The sequence below is a fragment of the Pituophis catenifer genome, unplaced genomic scaffold (genome assembly GCF_029215685.1).
Source record: "Pituophis catenifer annectens isolate HBS135680 unplaced genomic scaffold, rPitCat1.0.hap2 SCAF_2, whole genome shotgun sequence".
NCBI classification, from domain to species: domain Eukaryota; kingdom Metazoa; phylum Chordata; class Lepidosauria; order Squamata; family Colubridae; genus Pituophis; species Pituophis catenifer.
Genome location: NW_027256882.1, coordinates 8,216,645 through 8,229,643, shown reverse-complemented (window position 1 = coordinate 8,229,643; position 12,999 = coordinate 8,216,645). Strand labels below are relative to the sequence as shown.

At 39.7% G+C, this 12,999-nt stretch overlaps 1 pseudogene; it reads left to right on the top strand.

The window, feature by feature from the left end:
* Positions 1 to 1,005: 1,005 nt before the first annotated feature.
* Positions 1,006 to 12,999, top strand: LOC139309807 (vomeronasal type-2 receptor 26-like; annotated as a pseudogene).

The following is a 12,999-nucleotide window of genomic DNA, read 5'->3' as shown; positions in this document are numbered from 1 at the left end:
AAGGATAATAATAATAAGGAAACAGAAAGAGAGAGAGAAAAAGAATAAAGATATAACAGGAAAAATTATGAAGAAAATTAAAAAAGATAAGAGAGGGGAAAAGAAATAAAGGGGAAAAAAGAAAAAAAGAAAGACCAAAGAGAAGGAGGAAGATACCTCCTAGCATTATTCAAACATCAAATACACAAAAAACGTTACATCCATTTTAATCAAACTGTAATATTTTTCTTATCTTGCTACACAATATATTCCATTTTTTCTTTCTCCAATCTGTCCAAAAATATTTATTTTCAGCTTCAATATCATCAAAATTATAAACTCTATAAGGTTAGTTCTTTTGTAATAACTTTTCCATATATAGTATCATCATGTCTTCTTCTGCTGCCATGCCCTTTCCTTTTGTTACTGCGCCCATTAGTTCAAATTTCATTGTTTCATTAAATTTCTTCTTTCTAGTCATCAATAAATTCTCCAGTAGACAGATTAGATATCTCCAAAGTCAAGCCTCCTAAGTTTTTTCTCAAAGTAATCCAGTTTGAATAACAAGACACAAAGTTTCTCTTTCAAATAACAAACAATCCACAATTTGCACTTTCCCTTCTCAGCTGATGACCATTTTGTCCATCTCCGTTTGTTTTTCTCCTTGCATTGAAAAGTTCCTATTTACTTCCTCTTCTCTTTTTTCTCTCTTAAAAAGTAATCCATTCTCGTTAACGACAAGAAAAAAAAAAAGCCAAACTTTGCAGTACAGTCATTCCCAAGCAATCAGTATTTACTATAGTCCATTAACGGGTCTTTTCCTTTTATTGTTTATTTTAAATCCTTTTGCCCCGATAGTTCTTAGCTGCTATAAAGGCTAGGGCACACTTGTTAACATCCATCATTTAAAGGCTGTTCCTGCCTGGGTTAAAATCCACTCACCTGGATTTCAAAGCCTTGCTCTGTTCTCTGCTTCTCCTCCTGCACATCGCTTGTCCCAGTTGCCACAGTTTCGAGGCAGCCGCCATGGCTGCCACTCCCACTGCTGCTGGCGCAGAGGGCAATCCTCTGGTCCCGAGGAACCTGCCCGTTCCTCTCAGCCGTCTGAAGGGGCCCTCTCTAACACCCGGTCCCTCTAGGACAGGGTAGGTTCACAGACCTGCCGGCGGCGGCTTAACAGATGGGGTTTTCGCGGGGCTCCTAGGAGCCCCACAAATTCCCCATCTGAATCGCTGCGGTGCCAACAAATTAGAAAAGTTTTATAGATGGTGGATTTTGTTAGGTTTACTTGCCTAGGTCAGTTCAACAGGTTTCATAGGTTCTAGATCTACAAAAGTTATGCTATCCTAATTCTACCTATTTATTGATCTATCTCTAAACATGTAGATATTTTGCTGCATTTTTTCTCTCTCTTTACACAGTGGTCCCCGACAACCACCCTCTTCTGGTTTATTCTGTTATTTAGTTCCACCTTTATGAACAAATAATGGCTTTTTTTCGATGAAGGTAATGTCTACTTTTTTAAAAAAATTGAAATGTCCCAACAGTCGAACCCAAAGTCAAACTTTTGTTGACTATACTGGATAAAAGTGATTTTCAGGGATTTTGTTCTGGTCTGGAACTGTGTAAGAGAGAAGAATGCCAAATTTATTTATTTATTTATTTATTTGTTTAGACTTATATGCCACCCTTTCTCTGAGAGGACTCAGGGTGGCTCACAAGAATAAAACAGAAAAATGAAACAAAAACTCCGGGTTAAAGATTACACATAAAATCCCTAAAATCAATTAAAATCCATTTTAAAAACCCCCATCAGTCCAGGCCGGCAAGGTGAAATAGCCACGTTTTTAGTTCATGGAAGAAAGAGCGAAGGTCGGGGGCCATCCGGAGCTCCAGGGGGAGCTGATTCCAGAGGGTAGGTGTGCCCACACAGAAGGCCAGTTCCCTAGGGGTCCCCAGCCAACACTGTCTGGCTCACGGCACCCCGAGTAGGCCCTCTCTGTGGGAACGCACCAGGCGATGGCAAGCTGTTGCTGGCCGCAGAAGGTCCGCAAAATACCCCAGTCCTCAGCCATGTAGGGCTTTATAGGTAATAATCAGCACCTTGAATCGCACACGGAGGGCAACCGGTAACCAATGCAGGTCGCACAGGAGGGGTGTAACATGAGAGCGTCGGGACAAATGAACAAAAACAGCCACCCATCTCTTAACAAAGGCAAACCAGAATCAGCTGTATCCATATGGAGGTTTAACATTTCAGACTGAAGCCAAAATTCTCTCTTGAGACTGGAATGTATGGAGAGTTTTTCTAAGGGATGTGTCAGGGAAATACTTTAAGATCGGACCAACCGCCATGATGCTGTAATACTGTAATGCTGTAATAATGATGCAATGATAGGATGAGATGTTTGGGAAAGAGTTCTCCTGTCTCACTTCTTGTCCCGTTTTCAGAGTTTCACCCCATTTGTGATTCCTCCCATTGGGCACCTGCTTGTTGACTCACTCAGAGTTTAGAGAGATGATGTCTATTCTTGTTGCCATTATCCAAATCATAGTGATTTATTTATTCTCTTGGTGCTAAATCTCAAAAGACATTTTGGATTGCTTCCAAATATCACACAAACACAGCCATAACAGGCTTCCACTTTGACATCATATCAACACCTTGTTGGCTGATCTCTTTGCACTGGAAAATCTTGGAGGCATAAATAGCCCTGAAGAAAGAGAGAACCTTGAAAGCTTTTATGACAGGCAGGGGCTGCAGATAGGAAGGCTTGTATAAACTCTGTCACTATTAGGAAATCTTTGGAGCTTCTGTCTTGGAAGAGGGCTTTGGTTTCTTCCACCTCTTCCTATCACTGTGTCTTCAAAGCAAGGCTGGAGACTCCATCAGGAACACAAGTCATGTTGCTGCTTCTGCTGCTTCTGCTGCCCCAGGAAGTTCTGGCAAGTCTCAGAGCCAAATGTCTCCTGACTCTGAAGAGGAATGAGGTGCATCCAGAGAACTATTACAAGCCAGGAGAGTTTCTCATTGGTGGCATTGTCTCTGCAACGAGGATGAAATTTCTACCATTAAGCTTCAACAAATCTCCTTTGACTCAAATTTCTCTGTACGTCAAATTTTATGTACAGAATTAGAGCCTCTCCATTCCACCCTAAGTTCTAAAGTTTCAGCTGTCTCTCTTACAATGAATCATCTCTTTGATCTGCTAGTTTTTCTCTCTTTCTCTCTCATTTCATTCTTGGCTCATTCTTTACAGCTGATGATCCTGATTTGAAATTCTCAAATAAATAATCAGTTGAGATCTTCTTCTTTCTTGACTTTGACGAAGAAGCATTTGCTTTTCTTGACATTCTCTCAGCAGAGGTGGACTGTGGATGGAGAAGAGAGGATAGTTCTTCTCTTCTACCACTCTCATGCCCAATAAGGTCATCAGAATGGGTAGAAAAATGTAGAAATATTGAATTTTCTCTGAAGTAAAAATGACAAAAGCTTGACAATTCTATTCTGTACCACCAATTAAATGAATGGATCCCAGTTCAGAATTGACTTTTCTTAAATGTGTGAACCTCATTTGAGTGGATGCCACCATCCCAATAATACAGTGAGTTATTTGTCAGCTAAGTCTCTATAGCTAAGCTAAGTTTAGATATAGGCCTTTTAAACACCTCCAAAAATTAAGCACTTACTGCACTTGTTAACAGTGATAGTTGCTCATTTTATGTGTCATTGTGGGTGTATCTGTCTGTATGTGTCCTTTAATGATTCTATATTTCATGTGGAATAATAGGTCACACTTCCAATTACTAATTATTGGAGAAGATAAATAGGCAAAGATATAGAAAGAAATTGAACACCAGTCTGAAATCTTAATACAATAGCAAGAATAAGGACAATGTGAAGAATAAGACAAAACTGAATTTTTAACTGAATTATGAAGAAATGGTGAACGTGTAATAACAAAAATGTATAAAGTTTTAAGGATTTGAAACAAAAGATGAAGAGGCTCAATTTGCATGACTAAATGCACTATTAAACTTGGATATTAAACAGAGATGCAGAGAATTTGGGTAACTGGCGTTCGGTTTATATTCTGTCATAAGTTAAGGGTTTTTTTTTTTTTTTTGAAATAAAATGATGTATTCTTGGTATAGGACATCAGATAAATTATCAAAGATGTGTAAACACATTTCAAAGCAAAGCAAGAATTGTGAAAAGAATGGGGAGACATTTTATCATGCAGGGTAGACATGTGAGAAAGCTCAGAAATTTTATATCAAATTAACACAACAATGCAAAGAATTAGAAAGGCTAAAAATTGTGAAGAAACCAGAAATCTTTTTTAATGGGACTTCTGAGCAAAGAATTACCGTATTTTTTGCACTATAAAATGTTCTGGAATTTAAGACACACCTAACTTTTAGGCAGGAAAACAATCTGCAATCCTTGCTACCTGGAACGGGCCAAAAATGAGGCAAAAAATGAGGCTCGTGGAGGACAAAAATGGGGCACACAGAGGAGGTGAGAGGCAGCTGTGGTGATTGGTGGCGACGGTGGCGATGGGCAGTGGTGATCCCCACACCTGGAACAGCTGATCGGCAGTATTCCGGGAGGCCGATCCAACATCCAGTCAGCTGCTCGTGCTGAATCAGGATATGCTGAAGCTGACTAAGCTGTTTTCTGTTTGCTGCAAGGAGGCAAATTTCTGGGAGGCAGAGGCCGAAGTGTGGGAGCCAGCGGGTGGGTGAGGCTTCAGCAAAATTTGCTCTATAAGACACACAGACATTTCCACCCACTTTTTTGGAAGGGAAAAGTGCATTTTACAGTGCAAAAAATGTGGTACATAACATTCATAGTGTTAATATAGGGTAACTGTGGCAAGATTCTTGTATGCTCAATGTTGGAAGAATCATGGAATCCTCACAGTGGAGGACTAGATTGTCAAAAATGTAGAATTTGCAGAAATGAAAAATTATGTGTTGAAAAGAAGGTGGGGAATCAGGTTTTTTCTTTTTCTTTTTTTTTTCTTTTTTTTAATTTTTTGGACCTTTTCTCCTTTCTCTACTTTTTCATTCCTTTTTAAGTTTGATTAATATTTCATTTTCTTAAACAATTCTTTATAAATGTAATTTTTAAAAAGAATTAGAGAAAGCTAACAATTACTAGACTAACTCAGAAATAATATGCATTCGGTATCCAAAAATAAAAGAAAAATGGAAAGTATCCCAGAAGTTCTATTCGATAGGTGAGATTTTTTTGGGTGGTGGTGGGGGATTTTAAAATGACTCCAAACCTCAGAGCCTGAGGTGGATTAAAAATACAATTGTTACATTTACCAGTTAAATAAAATGTTGCTTCCATTGATTATGTCCTGATACATTCATACTTTCAGGAGACCAGGAACAGAGTACTGGAAAATGCTGTCCTTCCTTTTTGCAATCCAAGCGATCGATAAGAATCCCAAGATTTTGTTCAATGTCACCCTGGGATACAATGTCTATGACAATTATTTCACACCACAAATGACCTCGGAGGCTTTGCTGGACCTGCTTTCGGAGGGGGAGACCAATGTTCCCAACTACAGCTGTGGAAGGCAGAGAAACACGGTGGCTGTCCTCGAAGCGGCTGGTACTGATATCTCCATCCAGATTTCAACCATGTTGGGAACCTACAAAATCCCACAGGTGAGTCTTTGTTGGGAAGACCATTTTTAGATATGCAACTTATAGCCAGACATTCTCTGTTGTAAAGGAAGAGCAAAGTTCTAGTATAGGAATTGTATAAAGTAAGGATGAAGGTTCTATCAAATTGTAGAGAAGGATCCGAGCAGACAATCCTCTCTCTGGCACACTCCTAATGCAGACTGTGCATCTCTTCTGGCTATTTGCAATAGCCAAATGCTTCATTGAAGAGCTGCAGTGGCTCAGTGATTAGATGGCAGTAATCATAATCATATCATAAGTTTATTTGTCAAGCATATATAAGATAACAGGTAACAGTATAAACATAATTTGAATTTGAACATGAAAAGAGTAAGTAAAAAGGAATATTAGGACAGGGACGGTAGGCACGTTGGTGTGCTTATGCATGCCCCTTACAGACCTCTTAGGAATGGGGTGAGGTCAACAGTAGACAGTTTTAGGTTAAAGTTTTGGGGGTTTGGGGAAGAAACTACAGAGTCAACTAGTGCATTCCAGGCATTGACCACTCTGTTGCTGAAGTCATATTTTCTGCAATCGAGTACTGCAGACTGTTTTGCTGACTGCTGCTGATTGCAATTTGGCAGTTCCAATCTCACCAGCTCAAGGTTGACTCAGCCTTCCATCCTTCCGAGGAGGGTAAAATGAGGACCCAGATGGTTGGGTGCAATATGCTGACTCTGTAAACCACTTAGAGGGGGCTGTAAAAGCATTGTGAAGTGGAATATAAGTCTAAGTGCTTTCATATTTATATTTATAAAGTTTAATGTCATTGTATGTATATACACAGTATACCCATACAACGAAATTCACATAACACCAAGAGACCAGGTCCAACACACATGACAATTCCCAGACACACCCACACCCATCAAAAATTCCCCACCCCTAAACCACCCAAACATCCACACAGCAGACCAAGTAATGCTGTCCAACAGCTTACTGATGGTGGCCCTTTAGTTCATTGTTGTGTGCAATTATAGCTCTGGGATAAAAACTATTCAGAAAATGTGTGGTCTGCGTTTTAATTTTTCTGTATCTTCTGCCAGAAGGCAACAGTCCAAAAAGATTGTAAGCAGAATGGGAAGAGTCTCTGAGAATGTTGTGCAACTTCCTCAAACAGCAAGTACAGCCTATTCTGTGCCTTCTTAACAAGGATGTCAACATTCATAGTCCATGAGAGGTTTTCTGAGATATAAATGCCCAGAAATTTAAAACTACCAACCCTCTCCACCTCCTCACCATTTATGTACAATGGTAAATGTACATCTCTCTTCCTCCTGAAGTCAATTATATGTTCTTTAGTTTTTTTGGTGTTAAGTATAAGGTTATTTTCTATACACCACAATATCATCCCTTGTACTTCCTTTCTGTAAGCAGACTCATTGTTCTTATTAATGAGCCCCACCACTGTCGTGTCATCTATTTTGTTTTGCTATTGAAGTGAGAAGAGAGGCAATGTAAACAGAATGACCAGGAGTCGAACAATTCCTCCATTTGGGCTTCATATTGTTTTTATGATCTCTCAAACAAAATAAAGTTAACTTTTTTTTCCTTTTCAGATCAGTCACGGTTTTGACTCCCAGGTTGTGAGTGATGAAAATCCTTTCTTCTACCCAATGCTCCCAGCCGAAGGAGCCCAGTACCCAGGGATGGTGAAGCTGGTCCTCCATTTCAGATGGACCTTGGTGGGTCTCCTTGCTCCAGACACTGAGAATGGACAACAGTTCATGAGGACGTTGACTTCCCTGCTAGTCAGGAATGGCATTTGCCCAGTTTTATCACAAACCTTTTTTCTGGCTACACGGGAAGCGAAGATAGACTGGCATTTATTCCTCAGTTGGAGAAAGATCAATGTCTTTATTTTTGGTGCAGACTTGAGTTCATACAGTGTAGGAATTTTGCTTCTGAATCTCGTATTTCAAAGGCTTATGGAACCTCCTAGAGGAAAAGTCCTGCTATTCACAATCCGCTGGGACTTCACTGTTGATTTGTCAAAACGATCTTTTCCAGTCGAATACTTCCATAGCATATTTTCCTTTCCTATGAAGAAAAATAAATTTGCAAAATATGGTAGGCCTTTGAACCTTTATTCTTTTATGAGATACTATGTAGAGACCTCCTTTCTGTGTTCCTACACCAATGATGCCTTTTCGGTGAAAGTCTGGATACAGTGCAGGCAGAGAGAAGATCTGGAAGCTCTCAAGGAAGAGGAGATGGATCTAATCCTGACTCGGGACAGCTATTTAATTTACAACACAGTCTGGGCTGTGGCAAGGGCCTTAAATGCAGCTTATTTATCGAGATCCAGGAACATGTTTAAAACTGGCAAAAACGTGAAAACTCCAAAGATGAAGGCATGGCAGGTACTTATTTTCTATTGCAAAGCTCTCCACCGCATCTGAGAATCTATGTTACAATTCTAAGAACCTGACAATAATTATACTGTATTCTGAATATAAAAATTACATTAAATTCCAATTTTCCCCTGGTCTCATTTCTGCTCATTTCTTTCCTTTCACCCTTTTACCTTTTCACTGTAAAATCTCCATTCCCTCCCCACTCCAGGGGAAGGTTACTGCAAAATTCCCATTTCCTCCTGATCAGCTGGGACTCGGGAGGCAGAGAATAGATGTGGGTGGGGCCAGTCAGAGATATTTACCGGTTCTCTGAACTACTCAAATTTTTTGCTACCAGTTCTGCAGAACTGCTCATAACCTGCTGAATGCCACCTCTGCTAAGAATCCCTATGATTTTCCTTCCCTGGCTGAAAACTCCCAGTAGAAGACTCTTTGGGCCAAGAAGCTAAGCAGGTTAAGGTCAGGTGAGAAGATGAAGGGTTGGGCTGGGAAAAGTCAGGAAGCAACAAGAGTCAAGAATATTCCACAAAATATTCCAAAGATGTTCCGTAAAATTGAAGGAGGTGACCTTAACTGGTACCAGAGATCATCTTTCACCATGAAGATATTGGGATCTCTGCTCCATGGCCAGTTGCCCACCTGTCACCTCAGAGTTTCATAACCACAACTTACTAGTAGAGCAAAGGTCCCACATTCATCCTCAAACTCAGCAAAAAATTTTCTCTTCCTAGCTTCCGATTGAACTGTAAACCAGTTTTTTTATAACATTGTTTCTGTGTAGGGCATCTGATTTCATTTTGGCTTTATTGGCAAAATTCCTTCTGTGTTGTTGAGCACAACTTCCATATCCTTTAGGGTTTTAATTTTGGACCTCAATAGTTCATACTGCATCTATCTTTTGATTTGGTTACTTCCCATTGGTTTTCCAAACTCTGCAGTGACAACTACAAATGGAAGCGATAAAGAACATCCTTCACTCTCCTTATTTTCCATGTCGTTCTTGGTCCTTCTAACAAGATTTTTATTCCATTTTCCTCATACAGATCTGTGAGATTTAAAAAAACAGCAAACCTCATAAAAAGTAAAATGGAGACCATGAACAAGTAAAAAGTAGTTTTATTACACACACACACACACACACACACACACAATATACATACATACATACATACATACATACATACATACATACATACATATATATATATATATATATATATATATATATATATATATATATATGATATTTTTCCAATCAGGGTTTTTCCCTATGTTGAAAAAAGATGTTAAATGGCCATGGTGGGATGAAATCTCTATTCATCGCTTTCAGGCCTGTCAGACATTTTATGTTGTTTCTTCTGAGACTTATGGGAGACTGGGATAGCACTATTTCGGCCTTCTTGGACCTCTTCAGCCAGACACACCCATATTTTATGACTCCTCCCTGTAGAGGTCAAATATTTATTTCTTTTAATTCATAGGTATAAATGTGTGATATTTTTGCAATCAGGATTTTTTCCTATGTTGAAAAAAGATGTTAAATGGCCATGGTAAAAAAGATGTTAAATGGCCATAAGTCTCAGAAGAAACAACATAAAATGTCTGACAGGCCTGAAAGCGATGAATAGAGATTTCATCCCACCATGGCCATTTAACATCTTTTTTCAACATAGGAAAAAAACCCTGATTGCAAAAATATCACATATTTATACCTATGAATTAATATATATATATATGTACCAAATTTATATTTTGCTGATAAAGAAATAAAGAGAGACTAGTATAGATCTATTTCAAGCATTTTAGCTTTCATCAGCTAGCCATACCCTTACTTGGATTTGAACTTGGGCTTCCTGCATGTTAGGCAATTGAATTAACCTTCTGAGCCACAAGTTCTCCTCCCTTCATCAGCTTGATACACTTATACGTGTGTGTGTGTGTGTGTGTGTGTGTGTGTGTGTGTGTGTGTGTGTGTGTGATAAGCTTTTGCAAAAGGGTTCTTTCATGAAAGAGAGAGAACGTATTACAGCTCCGAACACATTGTTCAAATTCATTTTCAGGCAATTAGCAAAACAATTGAAATGCCCCCGCTTATCATTGTTTTTTGGAGGTTACATAACATTTTGGCTTTCTCAGCAACATTTGTGCCAACTTAGAATTCCCTTTTGGAGGGGCATTTCCCCTCCAAAAATACCCTTTCAATATGTCCTTAACTAAGACAATTAATTGGAACAGGGTATCTTCCTTCCTTCTAATTTAGCTTAGGTCAGCCTGACCAAACTCAGAATGTACTAAAACATTATTTCCTCAGAAAAGGCATCATACATACTTCCCCTTTCTAAGTGTCTTACTCAGCTAAATAGCTTAGGGTTAACTCAGGTTATATGAAATGTAAATATGGAATCACTTAGGCTATATTCTTTACAGGAATAATTCCATTTCTCTCAAGATCCTTCATGCCAGCTGAGATGGAGGAATCTTACCGAAGAACTTTCTGTGTCTATATAACATTGCCCATTTTCTCTTCCATTCCAGTTTCATTCTTTCCTTCGAACTGCTGAGTTTTATAATAATTCCATCAATGGGGTATATTTGGATGAGAATGGAAAGCTGGTAGCAGACCTGGACATTGGGAACACGGTGATTTTCCCCAATTACTCTGCTATCACAGTGACACTTGGGAGGCTAGAAAGAGTGGGATCCTTGGATTTCAAGTTCATGATGAATCAGAATGCTATTGCAAAGATGGAGGAGATAAACAAGGTGGGGAAAAGACTTTATTCTGTTTTTTCTGAAGGTCTTTCCAAGATGATTGCAGAATTGGAGCAGGGACAGACTTGGGGTGTCATCTCAGTTCTCCCAGAGAGGAAACATCTTTCCATTAGATGTTCAGGTGTCTATGAGAAAAATCTCCCTAACTATTCCAGTTAACTCTTCATCAAACTTCTGCAAGGAAGCTGGATTTATATCATGGGACAAAGTGATAGATTTGTCAATCACTTGAATTGGAGATCCCCAAACATTTCCTTTTATGTATTTTAGAAAATAAAATAATTCATTTAATGGAGGTTATATTCCCCCTCTTGCTGGCCAGCCCCAGCCTCCTTCCAGGTGTGTAGAAAGCTGTCCTCCTGGATTCATGAAGGTGCCTCAGGAAGGGAAGCCCATCTGCTGCTACAATTGTCGTCCTTGTGCAGAAGGAACCATCTCCACCATGGAAGGTGGGTGACAGCAGGAGAAAGGGAGAGACTTTGAGGAGGACCATAAATCCTGAGATTTTCCATGAACATGCATTTTGGAAGGCGTGATGGGAGTGGATCCCACCTCTTTGAGTCTTGATCAAGATATATATTTATGTCATAGTGAATTGTAAGAAAATAACTTGGAGATTAATCTGGTAGAGTATATAGGTCAAGCAAACAGTTATACAGATTATGGATCAGGGATATAGGATATAGAAGATATGGAATAAGTGAGGGTGAGGGTGGTGAGAGAGATGACATCTCTTGCTCTTATTCTTTTACAACACATCTTCCATGTTTCAAATTACTATTTACTTCATTGCTCTGAATAGTGAGAGTTTCCAGATTCCAGAATATAATGATGGAACTCTGATTGGATTTCTATAGGAGGATCAATCAGATTCTTCCAAGTATCCATGTCTCATGGCTATTTTGGACAGCCACAGTTTCAGGTTGCAGTTACTTGCCTTTAATGAAAGGGTGTATTTCTTTGCTAAAGGAGTTGTCAGGATTCCAAGTAACACACCCATAGCAAGCAAAACTCTGAGGCAGGTAGATTCCTCAAAGGATAGCGTTATCATATTGTCACAGATCTGATGAAAATCGACTCTGAATGTTCCCACAGTTTTCATCTAATTAAAAATAAAAGGTTTCCCTCAAACCCTAAACAATCAGTCACATGGTCCAATCAAGGCACTGTCTGGTTGCCTGGTGACATCACTCCTCCTTCCTCTGGCCAGGTGTTAGAATGTCCTTTGTTCCCAAAAGAAAGAATTTTATTTTAAATGACATGTTAAAGGGAGACTCTACTTTTGCTCCATTTCAGATGCAGACAAATGTACCAAATGTCCAGAAGATCAACATCCAAACACCTATCGAGTTCACTGTATCCCCAAGATTAAAAATTATCTTTCTTATAAGGAAAATCTGGGGATCATCCTGACTTCCATTGCCTTGTCCCTCTCTTTAACCACAGGCTTTGGCTTGGGGATCTTCATTAAATTCATGGAAACACCAATTGTCAAAGCCAACAACCAGGACCTCTCCTACATCCTCCTGGTCTCCCTCCTGCTTTCCATCTTGACCTCCTTCCTGTTCATTGGCCGGCCAAGGAAGGTGACCTGCCTCCTCAGACAAACAGCCTTCAGCATTGTCTTCTCACTTGCCATTTCTTCAATCTTGGCCAAAACCATCACAGTGGTGTTAGCCTTCTTGGCCACCAAACCAGGGAATAAAGTGCAGAGATGTTTGGGGAAGAGCTTGGCCAACTTGTCTTTTCTTGTTCTTGCCTTCAAGTTGTCATTTGCAGCATCTGGTTGAGCACTTTCCCCCCATTCCCTGACTCCGACATGCACTCCCAACCTAGAGAGATCATCCTACAATGTGATGAAGGTTCTGTCACCATGTTTTATGTTGCCCTTGGGTACATGGGCTTCCTCTCTTCTGTCTGCTTCACGGTGGCTTTTCTGGCCAGGAATCTCCCTGGGGCCTTCAACGAAGCCAAGCTGATCTCCTTCAGCATGCTGGTCTTCTGCAGTGTCTGGGTGTCCTTTGTGCCTGCCTACCTGAGCACCAAAGGGAAGAACATGGTGGCTGTTCAGGTCTTCTCCATCTTGGCCTCCAGTGCTGGACTGCTGGGCTGCATATTCTTCCCTAAATTCTACATTATTATTTTTAGGTCGGATCTGAATACCAAAGAACATTTGATGTCAAAATAA